The 12,831-nt window shown below is 46.0% G+C and overlaps 1 pseudogene; it reads left to right on the plus strand.

Annotated features, from left to right (window-relative positions):
- The first annotated feature begins 4,532 nt into the window (after nucleotides 1–4,532).
- Nucleotides 4,533–9,216, plus strand: LOC109280465 (craniofacial development protein 2-like; annotated as a pseudogene).
- Nucleotides 9,217–12,831: the final 3,615 nt, after the last annotated feature.

Consider the following 12,831-nt stretch of genomic DNA (forward strand, 5'->3'; position numbering starts at 1 on the left):
TGCTTTTAAAATCAGCTATTTCCAACTCAGCAATAACATAAAAGCTGTATCTCTCCAGAACTCCATCATTTCACATCTCTAGCATGCTAATAAAAGGTTTTAATTAATGGGAATTAGCTAAGAAACAGACCAGTTATTTCTCTGTCTCTATTTTTGCCTGATGCATAATTTACATTAGATAATAACAGGGTGATCTGTAGTAATAGGGCGGTCCATTTGCAGACATGTTACATTTTTCCTTTACTCATATCAAAGGTAGCACTGACTCACCCAGTATTCAAGTCTAAATGGCCGTTAGTAACAAGAGGACTTTAAAATTATTCTCAATATTAAACATGTCTACCCTGTTAGTTAGGGCCAACCTCAATACCGACCTCAAGCCCACCAGCTCACTGGTGAAAATCCCTGTTTTACCCCAGGTAGCCATTCAGATCTTAGGGATAAATACAAACAGTCAAAAATCCTGAGGCTGAATTGATTCAGTCTTTGCAGGTTAGTCTAAGCTACAGAGATTACACTGAAACAGAATTGAACAGACATTTAACTTTGATTCAGGAAATGCAGCCACATACCTTCAGTGGGTCAGGCCAGAAGCTGGGGGGCACTAGAGCAGGGGTTCCCAACCTTTTTAGATGGTGGACCAGCTAACCACAGACTGAAAGTGACTGTGGACCAGTCCGCAGACCAGAAGTGACCACAGATTGGCAGACTGCTGTCCAGAAGTGACTGGCATGCTGCAGAGCAGCAGCCAACCTTTTTTTATACTCAGTAAAAAAAGGTTGGCTGACACTCCACAGCATGCTGGTCACTTTGGACCTCTGTTCTGGCAGCTAACACTTTGCGGCCCGGCACCAGGCTGCGGCCCTGGGGTTGGGAACCTCTGCACTAGAGCATGGCTCTCTGGCACATAGCAATCATGCACTATATGTTCACTTGATCTTCCTGCTGTCCCCAACATATCTGTGATTTGCAGTGCAAACTCACAACAGCAGGACTCTTCAAGGTGGCTTTAATAAGCTTTAAAAAGTACCATTCCATTTTGTCTTGAGTTTTGACGGTTCTATGGAACAGTGCTCCATTTCAAATTTCATTTCAATTTGAAACAGCTGTCCCATTCCATTGAAACAGAAAGGCTGTTTCAACACTGTTTCAATGTTTTGCCAGGGTCAGGAAGTCAACCCAGCTGGGCTGACTCCCTGACCCCAGCACCATCTAGCGCTGAGAATGGGAAGTCAGCCCAGCTGGGTTGAGACTTTCGAAACGTTTCAACTAGCCTTGTTTTGCTTTGAGGCTGTTCACAGCCCTTTATTTCATTTTGATTTTGCTGTTTTGACCTCAAAATGAGTTGAAACAGTGTCGAAACGAAACAGACAGAGAAATTTCACACAGCCCTGTTGCTTATCATTTTATCTTCTGGCTTCCAGGTGCCTCTGGGATTTGTAGTCCACAGTCACAGCCATCAGTAATTTTGAGTGGGGGGAAGGGGCATTTAACCCCCCTCTCTGGCCCTAGACCCCAGTCAGGGTTTGCCTGCGGTGGAGCAGTCATCCTACCCGCAGACTGGGCTGCATCCCGAGCCGGACTTGCCCCCCACCGCGCCACCTCACCACCCACTTGTAAGCCAGCTCTCACTGCTTCAGCCAGGGAGCAGAGGGGCAGTCCCAGCCCTGCTCTCTGGAGCAGACAGCATAGCCCAACCCAGGGCTGCAAAACATGCTGGGATGCTAGGGGCCTGTGATTTAACTTGAACCAGGAAGGGACAGAAGTTTCATAACCCAGTTTGACCCAAATCAGTCAAGTCTCATATTATATTCAACCAGGTTTATCTTAAACCAGTTTCAGCCAGTTTGAAACTGGTTTATATGCACTGAGCTTCTGTTCTGTTATAGGTTTAAACCAGTTTCTGATTACTTAAACTGGTTTATATGAAATGTCTGGCCCTAGCCTGGGAGTTCTGTTGACTTTAAGGGCAGAGCTACCAACCCAAGACAATCTACAAACTTTTTACTGGCAACCAAACTTTTTCACTGGCACATATTTTACAGACATTTTACAAAATGTAAATGTAACTCTATTGCCAGTTGCTGCCTTGCTATCAGCCCCCAGTTAGAAGGGCTGGTTTCAAATTGCAGAATCTTACAGCAACCATAAAGAAGTGTGGGTGTCAGTAAAAAGTTTGCAGTGAAAAAAGTTTCTTAGGTTAGCCACTGTGTTTGACTGAAGCATTGGTTTTATACCACCCAGTTTCCCCTGCCCCCACCCCAGAGGTCCTCTACTCACTCCCATACCCTGATGTCCCCAACTGTACCCTGCACTATGCTGTTCCCCCCAACTCACCTCAGCCTTACCCCCACCAGCTCCACTCCCCCTGTCCCAGTTTGGACTCCACAAAGAAGCCTCAAAACTATCAGGGTTATAGGCAGCTGACATGACTCAGCAGCAGCAAAAGCTAGGGGTGCATTGATAAAGACTTTCTTGGCTGATACAAATGACTGATTATTAACCAGCCATATTGGTTGATACTGATCTGACAGCCAATTTACAGGAATGCAGCTGGGCAGTGTAGGGCACAGCATCCTACCAGTAAGTCTGTGCAGGGGAAAGAGCACAACGGGGCAGATCGAGGCCCCCATGGTGAGGGAAGGAGTGGGGCAGGGGCAGGCACTGCCCAGCCAGGGCAGTGAATGTGACCCCAGGTTGGGACATGGGATGGAGCTGTGGGTGGCTCATCCAGAAGGTGTGAGGGGGGTGGTAAGGGGGAGTGGTTCTCTGCCTCTGTGTGCACCCCTAGGAGAGCCATGGGGTGGGGAGGGCATGTGGCCTCCCTGGATTTGTGCATGGGGTGAGGGTGGGCTGCCCGCTGTGGGCTCAGGGCCAGGGCCTGCACCAGCCTCTTCCTGGCAGGGGACTGTGCTCAGGGCTGATGGGGGTGGGGCAAGGCAGCTGCAGCAGAGTGCAGTGCCCCAAGCAGGGGCAGTGCTGGAGAGGCTTGGGGGGCTAGAGCCACCCCAAAATGCCCCATAGCCACCCCTCCCAGCACTGCCACCACCACCTGCCCTGTGCAGCTGAGCCCACCCCACCCTTGCCTGCCGTGAGCACAGCCCCAACCCAGCCCTGCCCCCACTGGTAAGAGGTGGGTGCAGCCCCTGGCCCTGATCCTGCAACAGGCAGCCTGCCCTCACCCCTCACACATCTGGGGGAGGGGCCCAAGGCCTTCCCTGGGGATGCGCTCAGTGGTGGGGAGCCATCCCCCCTCCAGTGGCGATGTGTGGGGGGTGCACAGGGGTGCACATACGCTCCTTGAGCGTATGGTTAGGCAACAGGTAGGGGAGGCAGGTGGGCACACCAGTGCCCCCCCTGCAAGTGCTGGCTGGGGAGTGGGAGCACCACGGCCACTTCTGAGAGTGCCATGGCCACTTCTGGGAATGCTTCAACACTGCCTCCAGCTGCTTTCCACCACAGAGTTTCAATCAGCTCCGGCTGCTTAGAGTTTTTACACTTTATGGATTTTATGGACAGGCATTTTTACCTTATTTTTTATTAGCCATCAGTAAATTTATGGACAGTTGGCACCCCTGTGTCAGTGCTTGAGCTTAACCTTCCTCCTAGTCCAGTGTGCTTGAAACTTACCCAAATGCTGAAGGTTACAAGAAGCAATCCTGCAACTTCATGTTCTTGACTTCAAGTCTTCCTGCACCCCACTTCCTATCTCTATTGCCCCTCCCTCCCACACTAGGAACTGTGTGGCCATTTTCCAATCCCTGGTCCATTCACATTTCTGGGCAGAGTTTCACTGGGAAGTGTCCAGTAGCTCCTTGGACTTGTTTGAGGGCCAGTGGGCGCTGTCTGGTGTGTTCATCTCTCTGAGGATCATCACCTTAACATGGTGGAGAGGCTTTTATGCTCCAGTGACCCTGAGAGCAATGCCATCTGGAGCTCATGCTCCTGGTAGGGCCACCCACAGTGGCAAGGTTGAGGGTGAGGTTCCAGACAAAGAATGATCCAAGAAGTCTTCAACAGCGAAGCAGGCAGAGGAAGGCTGCAGCCCCAATGGCTGTGAAGGCAGAAGAAGGCTGCAACAGAGAAGTGGCCCCAGTCATCATGGTTCGCCATGCCACTGGCCCTGGCCACTAACCGCCAAGACCATGTGGGACCAACTGCACTCCTGAGTCCCCACACTAAACATGCCATGTGCAGGCTTCTGTCAGGTCCAAAAGCCCTGTGGTCAAGGAGGATTGGCAACAGGGGCAGGGCTGTCATACCTGAAGGCCCCCAGTCAAGAATCTGCACTCAGGCAGCAGATGCATGATGGTCATTGGGCACCTGTGTCGGGACAGGGTGTCCTTCAGCAGATGCATCCATGACTGAGCAGTCCTTTTTAAGATACCCTCTGCTCACCCCAATAGAGAGGGGGCTATAAAAGGTGCCCCAAAAATAGGCTGTCCCATCTCCCATGCCTGGGAAACTGCCCCCAGCAGGATCACCATTCCTGCGGTCAAAATAAGAAAAAGCTAAACTCTGGAACCTGGAATATGAGAACGCTCATCTACAACCCAAAGAGCAATTGCCCAGAAAGATAAACTGCCATCGTGGTTCGGGAGCTAGTGAGGTACAACATTGACATCGCTGCTCTCAGCAAAACCCAGCTCACTGGGGAGGAACAGCTGAGGGAGGTCAGCAGAGGGTACACCTTCTTCTGGAAAGGGAAACCAGAGCGTGTCCCCTGTATCCATGGAGTCGGTTTCACCATCAGGAACAAGATCGCTGCTGTGATCCCCAAACTCCCTTCGGGTATCAATATAAGGATGATGACCCTTTGCCTGTACCTCAGCCAAAACCAACCTACCACTGTCATCAGTGCATATGCTCCAACTCTGGATTCTGATGAGGAAGTCAAGGAAAGGTTCTACTCCAATCTCGACAACGCCCTTGCCTCCATCCCCAGGGAAGACAAGGTCATTCTCCTGGGTGTCTTCAACACCCAGGTTGGAAGTGACCACAAAATCTGGAGCAGAGCTATTGGCAAAAATAGTGTGGGGAAGACCAATGCCAACTGTATCCTGCTCCTGACCAAATGCGCCCAACACAGCCTGATCGTGATGAACACCATCTTCCACCAGAAAGACTGATTCAAGACCATGTGGAGGCATCCGAGGTCAGAGCACTGGCATCTCTTGGACTACGTCATCATCCGAGGTAGAGACCTGAGGGACATGCTTGTCATGAGGGCCATGAAGGGATCTGAAGACTGCTGGACAGACCGCTAACTTGTGCACTGAGTGATGAACATCCGCCTGGCACCAAGACACTGGAAGACCCAGAAGGCCGCCTGGAGATGGCTGGACATCACAACTCTGAAGGACCCTGGACAGCAGGAGGAGTTCTAGGCCCAGTTGTATAGTTCACTGGAGCAAATCCCTACTGCTGATGACATCTCCATCCAGGCACACTGGGAGCAACTCAAGCCCGCTGTCCAAGACACCTGCACCCAGACTATTGGGTTTGCATCGCAATGGAATCAAGACTAGTTTGATGCCAGTGACACTCAGATTCACGATCTCCTTGAGTGGAAGCATGCAGCCTTCATCGCCTGGCAAAGCCATCCACGAACTCAGTGAAAGGTGGCAGTGTACCACCAGCTGTAGGCTGAGGTCCAGTGACACATCTTTGACATGAAGAACAACTGGTGGGTGGAGAAGGCGCTTGTGATCCAGGGCTACACCGACCAGCATGACATGCGTAACTTCTTCCAGGCTACCAAGACAACCTATGAAACCTGCTCCATTGGACAAAGTCCCCTCTAATCACAGGATGGCTCCCGGCTCCTCAAGGACAATGATGCCATCTGTCTGTGTTGGAAGGAGCATTTCAAACTCCTCCTGAACCAGGAGTCCACCGTATCAGAAGAGACTCTCCAAGTCATCCTGCAATGCCCTGTGGTGGATTCCCTTGGCGATCCACCAACCAGTGGAGAGCTGAAGCAGGCCATCCAACAGATGAAAACCAACAAAGCCTGTGGGCCAGATGGTATGCCTGCAGAGATCTATCTACCATGCTGGCAGCTCCCAGCTCACATCACAACTCCACCAGCTTATCCTCTGCCTTTGAGATGAAGAGGACATCCCCGGGGATCTCAAGAATGCAACCATCATGACCATCTACAAGAAGGGGGACAAATCTGACTGTTGGAACTACAGGGGGATTTTCCTCCTATCTGTTGCAGGTAAGATCCTGGTCCGCATCCTCCTGAACTGCCTTTGTCTCATTGCCAAGAAGATCCTTCTGGAAACCTAGTGCGACTTCTGACCATCCCAGGGCACTGTGAACATGATTTTCATTGCCAGGCAGATCCAAGAAAAATGTCAGGAGCAAAATCAAGAATTGTTCCTCGCCTTCATTGACCTGACCAAGGCATTCGATTCCTTATATCATGAAGCTCTGTGGATCATCCTCCAATGCCTTGGCTGCCCACTGAAGTTTGTCACCATGCTGAGGCTCCTGCATGATATGACTGCCATTGTCCTGAGTGGAAGATCTGAAACCAACACCTTCCACATCAGGACTGAGGTCAAACAAGATTGCGTGATCACCCTCACCCTGTTCACCATCTACCTGACCATCATCATCCACCTCATCTGAGATGATCTACCATTCGGCATCAGTATCCAATATAGACTAGATGGGAAGCTATTCAATCTTGGGCACAAGAATGAAACTCACCACCAAGGACATCCACAACCTTCATTTTGTGGGCGATTGCTCCAAGATGGCTAACTCTGCACAGGATATACAAGCGACCTTAGATCTCAACGCTTCATATAAGAGACTTGGCCTGTCCTTGAATGTCATCAAGATGAAGGTTCTCCACCAACCGTCCCCAGGCCAGCTGAACATCCCTCATGCTATCTACGTAGACAGGGAGGCTCTGGAGTATGTGGAGCACTTTCCATATCTCAGCAGTCACCCCTCTCAATGGGCTACCATCAATGAAGAAGTCCAGCACTTGGTCAACTGTGCCAGTACCACCTTCTTCAAGCTGCAACAACGTGTCTTCAAAAGCAGAGAACTTTGGAAGTGGACGAAGGTTCTGGTTTACAAGGCTGTTGTACTGACCACCCTGCTCTACTGCAGTGAAACCTGGACCATCTACTGATGCCACATTAAGACCCTCAAGAGCTTTCACAAGCAGTGCTTGAGTAGAATCCTGGGTATCGAATGGGAAGTTCAATGGACCAGTGTGAGCATCCTCTATGAAGCTGCGTCCATGAGCATCAAAGCCTTGCTTTTGAGAAATCAACTACAATGGATGGGCCACTGCATCTGGATGTCCAAGAACTGCCTCCCTCACCAGATTTTCTTTTCCTAGCTCTCTGTTGGTCAATGCTCAAAGGGTGGCCAAAGGAAACAGTACAAAGACTCACTCAAGGTCACCCTCAAGCACAGAGGCATCAACACTAATGGCTGGGAAGAGCAAGCTGCTGACCGTTTGGTGTGGTGCCACCTGATCCACCAACATGCGCACTATTTAGAGGCCCAACGAGTCGATACTGAGGCAGAATGGCAGTGGCAGAGGAAGGAGGCCAACCCAAAGCTGCAAATCCTACTCCCCTGTGCAGCAACATGCCCCAATTGCTGAAGAATGTGTGTATCCAGAATTGGGCTCCTCAGTCACCTGAGGACCCATCAAGCCTAACAGATGTCATTCTCGACTTCAAGGGACTGCCGCCGCCGACTGGTGTGTTCTGCTCAGTGTCCCCTCCCTTGTTGCACTAGTTTTAAACCTTTGACTTTTACTCCTATCCCTGTTTTGCATTTTATTTGCCCCAAGCCCTTAGTGGCCCCTTTTATTGTGGGGGAGGGTACTTACAGCTTTTCTTGGTGGGCATTGGCCCAGTCTGGAATGGCACATCAAAAGGCCTATATATCTATTTCCTGTATGTGGATATATATGTAGAACCAAGCACAGAAGGAGAGAAATGGATTCCTAGAAGGGCTTGCTTGAAGAACAAGAAGCACAGCATGCAGCAGTCACAAGGTACAATATAGATGGACAGCTCATTTGCCTTGAGTAATTAAAGGAGACCCTCAAAGTTGACCCAAAATATCAGCCTTTTTTCTGCCACAGACAATATATGCACAGGCTGCAGGGCAGCATGTCCACATGCATGGAGAACAAGATTGAGTGGCAAGAAACCTAGAACCTGTCCTTATTCCTGGCACTGATCTGCTGTATGGCTCTGAGCTATTCATTTTGTCACTTAGCACTGAGTTTCTCCCCTTTGGGCTTGTATACATCAGGAAGTTAAGCGTATGGTAAACTAGGGCATCACTGTGCAGCATACTTTCTACTTTTCATTAATTCCCTGTATGGATGTTCTTAGTTGCCCCTCAGAGAGTGTTTATATGAAGTAGCTTGCTCCACTTCAGATCTTGAACATCAATTAAGCTACCTTGTATTTAATGCCCACCAAAGGTTCAGACACACAACACTTTTAAACTGGTGTAATTTACACTGGTTTGTACACTGGTGTACACAGCTGTCCAGTGAAGACAAACACCATAACAGCTTATTTACATTAAGCAAACAACTACCCCAGGGCTGAAATCCACTAAAGCCATGAACACACGACCTTTCTGCCACTGTACAGTTACCTGTGACTTTCTAAGTACAGTAATAACTTTATCCCAGAATGGAGTGATTTACACTGGCAGAGGGCTGTATATTGTGTATCCACTCCATTCTTACACCCATAATCGCAAGCTGGGTAGGAACAGGGACTGTCTCTTTCTCTCTCTCTATATATAGGGTGCCTAACACAAAGTAGCACCTGTTCTGATAACGTCATTCAAATACTGCTGTATATGTATAAATATGTATTTTATAAATATATAAAAACATTGATTAATTGTTTGGGGCTTTACACAGGTATAAGCAGTTATCCTCAGGATTTGGGTAGGACTCTTAACCATATTTACTTTTTCCCTTCCTTGCTTGTGACACTATCAAAAACTTGTGACATTTTCCTAAGTGGTTTGTGCTCATCTAGCCTATAAATGTTCCATTTTCCCTGGTTATGTTGACATGTTGGGGGGGGGGGCGCTATTTACATACAGCTTCAAATTAAATTATTGTCTTATCTCTAGACATAAGATTATAAAATCAGTGTGACCTGGTATATAGTTTAGTTAGCTGCTGTGACTGAGCCAGTAGAGGGAGCACATACGACATTGTTTTTGTGCCCCCCCCCCCCCCCCAACAACATTGACATTTCTCTGATATTTCCTCTCTCTCTGATGAATTTGATGGATTGAAATTAAAAATAAAAATGAAACATGTTTAATTTGAAGAAGCTCTGTTGTATGTATTACAGCTTCCCTCTCAATTATTTTTGGATCTCTAAACTAAAATCCATATCCTTCATTATTTAATATTTTAGTGTGCCTTACCCTGTAACATAATGTTAATACACTTCCTATAAAAGAATTGATAACTTATAGCAGGTAAGACTTGAAATGGGATTTTTTTTTGTATTTTACATTGTTTTTCTTTTCCTGCATTAAAAATTTTTGTGGATAAATACGTTACTTAAAGTTGGCTATTCTGTCTAAGATTAACTTGGCCAGTTTACACCTGGAATGCAGTGGACAAGATCACAAGTGTCACTACTTGGCTTCTTTATTAAATGCAGAGGTTACAAAGTGCCTTAAGCAATTGGAGTAGAATGGGCTAATAAATCCTGTATCTGGGATTGTTTTGGTGGTACAGATAGCCCATTTATGTGAAATTATTATAAACTGTGGCTATTGCATTGAACCAAGTGTATAAATCAAAACAGGGTCAGAATATATACACTTGTTCTTATGCAGCCATCTCCCACTCATGATGCTTCACAGACCCATTCTGAGATCTATTTCAAAGAACTTCCGAGGGTGCCAATCAATCCATGTGGGCAAGCTCTTCTATCTGTGTAGAGCTCCAGTGCCTTTACAGGGACTCTGAACAGATCTTCTTGCAAGAGCAGGGCCTAAACAAGCAAGAAAGACAAGTGTAATTCTAGCTCTTCCCTAGAACCCAACTGAGATTATCTTGCAACTCTCTATAGAGGGCTCTGACTCTGCCTCTCTTGCTGATATAGTGTTGTCTGTGGGAGGGTCTTTGTGTATAGATATCCTCTTCTCTGTTTTGACACATTTAACAGTAAGACAACTAGAAGCAGATTTAACTGCTTCCAGTTAACTGCTTTTGAAACAAACTTTTAGAAGGAAAGAAATAACAGGGGGATAGTGAGGAAGAGAGAAGGGACTGGGCATTCTTAAGGGTGGACTAAGACTAATGGAGCCCTCTTTCCTCTCCCAAACAAAGCAAGTGCCCTGTCAACGCTACTTCCAGTGTCCTCATTCTCATGTCTTTCCCACCTCTCCAAATCTTCCCAATCCAGTGCAGGAAGCATTTATGGGGCTTGCCATAATCCATCCATGAGTCTCCTTTGTCTATGCTGCTATTTTCTTTATAAAAAAAAGAAAAGCAGTGAGAAGAGAAAGAAAGAAAGGAAATGTAACACCAAACTCCATGATGCTTTCTCATACGGAGATTACTTTTTAACACAGAGGCTGAGGACTGAGTGGGCATGGGGACTTCAGTAACTTCCTTTCATTGCAGGCAATCCCTCCAGAATAAAGGTGAGGAAAGACTTGTCCTGCTGCTGTACTTCCTTGTGCACATATAGAAATCTTCAGTCTGCAGTGTTGCCAACTCTCATGATTTTGAGAGCTGGCAATACTGAGTCTATGTCAGGAGTGTATACCAATTTAAGTTTAGATTTCCAAACAGAATTGAAAATAAGAAAAAAAAAAAAAAACATTTGAGGAGAACTCCCATCTGTACTCTCAGCCTTTACAGCTTGTAGTCTCTTGTTTAATACTGAACCCACATAGAATAAACAATGAACCACATTAAGCTAAATTTAACTATATAAAATCTTAGACCACTAGAATTCAAATAGACTCTTTTATATGCTCCATTCCTTTTGCTTCATTTATAATCCAAGCCTATGCTTACAATATTCTCTGGAAATATCCTTTTTGTTACTCTTATTTTAAAAACTGATTCACTATTTGATCTAAAGTCTCCAAATAGCTACCTCGGCAGATTTACTATAATTCTTACTCTTTTGCTGAGTAGCTGCCATCGAATAAGGTGTAGCTTACATTAGGGCTTTGGCCTTTTGTTTGAAACTCTTTTGAAGCTGCCTAGTTGGTTAGAGAATATTTTACAAATCAACCTACCTAAGAGGTTGATGTACAACAGTTCACACAGCTGTTTAGGGGAAAGGGGGAAGTCCTATTAATATCTGACAGATAAATTATGCTAATTATGCTAATCCCACTGGAAAATGATTCTCAGATCCATGCTTAATAGCTGGTCTTGGTGTGGTTGTTGCTAGCTCATCAATCACTAGTGTAGACAAAGCATCTAAGCTAGTGCCTTCAGTAAGGTGATCTATTATGGGGGGAAATGCTGGTTAGTTCATCAATCTTTTAACATCTATCTTCTGTCCACAGTATATTTTGTGCTTACCTTTTAATTTTTTTATTTTTTAATGCCCCAAAATATCAGTCTTCCTCTAGATATCCAGCATTATCCAAGCACCTTTTTCCAAGTATTCCATACCCTTTGCTCTGCCAGCTTTGAAAATGACCACTATTTTCCCCTCAGCAAGAGGTAGTTAGTCATGTTAGTCTGAAGCCAGGCAGAAAGGAAAGCAGGATGGCATCTGAAAGACGAACTCATTCAGAAAGCTACCTTCCTTTTTTCCCTCTTGAGATGCTGTTGTCCTAAGAGCCAATCAAACCATTTTAAAACCATAGTATATTAACTTGAGATAAGTACAAGCACAGGGTGTAGAAGAAAGAAGGTAAGCATCCCTTCTACATTACAAAGTGTTCACCATGTTACGGGACTCCATGACACACCAGGCAGGAGGGTCCACAGCAGTTAAAATACTCTCTTGTATATAGAAAGGACCAAGCCATGTATTCAGCCGTGTTTCTGACTTGTGCTCACGCCTTGGATATTGCAAATAAGGTTGCTACTAACATATTTTCAAGTGTAGGACAGAAAGAACCTAAAAAAGGGGGGGAGAAGCAGGAAAAAACTTATGCTTGGATGTCTAGAGCCATCTGCCACCAGAAAAATACAATACTGGATTCTTGAAAAGTAAAAATAGATCTCAAAAGAGACATGCTTTAATGAACTGAACACAAAGAAACATGGCTGAAATAAACTGAAAACAGAAGCAAGGTTCAAGGATCTGTTTGTTAAATGAACACCCAAAGCCAGAATATGTTTTTAGTGCTGGAGAATGCTGGCTGTCTGGTTTCTGCTAAAGCCCCGGGTCTCTCTTTGGGATGCATGTGGGAGAAGGACGCGATGAATGGCAGCTCTTGTTTGTCCTCTCTTGAGGAATCTAATTATGTATCAATTGATTTCCAAGACTGGAATAGTAATTCTCTAGAAAACGCTGGCTTGGAGACATTGTTACAGGGTTCTCTCCTCTTTGTCCAGGTCTATAATTTATTCACCTCTGCTTTTGGAAAGAGAAGCATGGTCAGCGTTTGTGATTTTTCTTACCATTTAGACTGAAAATAACAAGTATATAGATTCTTTTTGTTTTCCTTAAAAAGAAAAAAAAAGGCACAGTAAAGTTACCATGCCAGAGGAGGAGGTAGTGCTTGGGTTAATATAAAGTTGGATTCTACAAGTGGAAAGAAAGAAAGAAAGAAAGAAAGAAAGAAAGAAAGAAAGAAAGAAAGAAAGAAAGAAAGAAAGAG

The sequence above is a fragment of the Alligator mississippiensis genome, chromosome 2, assembly GCF_030867095.1.
Source record: "Alligator mississippiensis isolate rAllMis1 chromosome 2, rAllMis1, whole genome shotgun sequence".
Taxonomy (NCBI): Eukaryota; Metazoa; Chordata; order Crocodylia; family Alligatoridae; genus Alligator; species Alligator mississippiensis.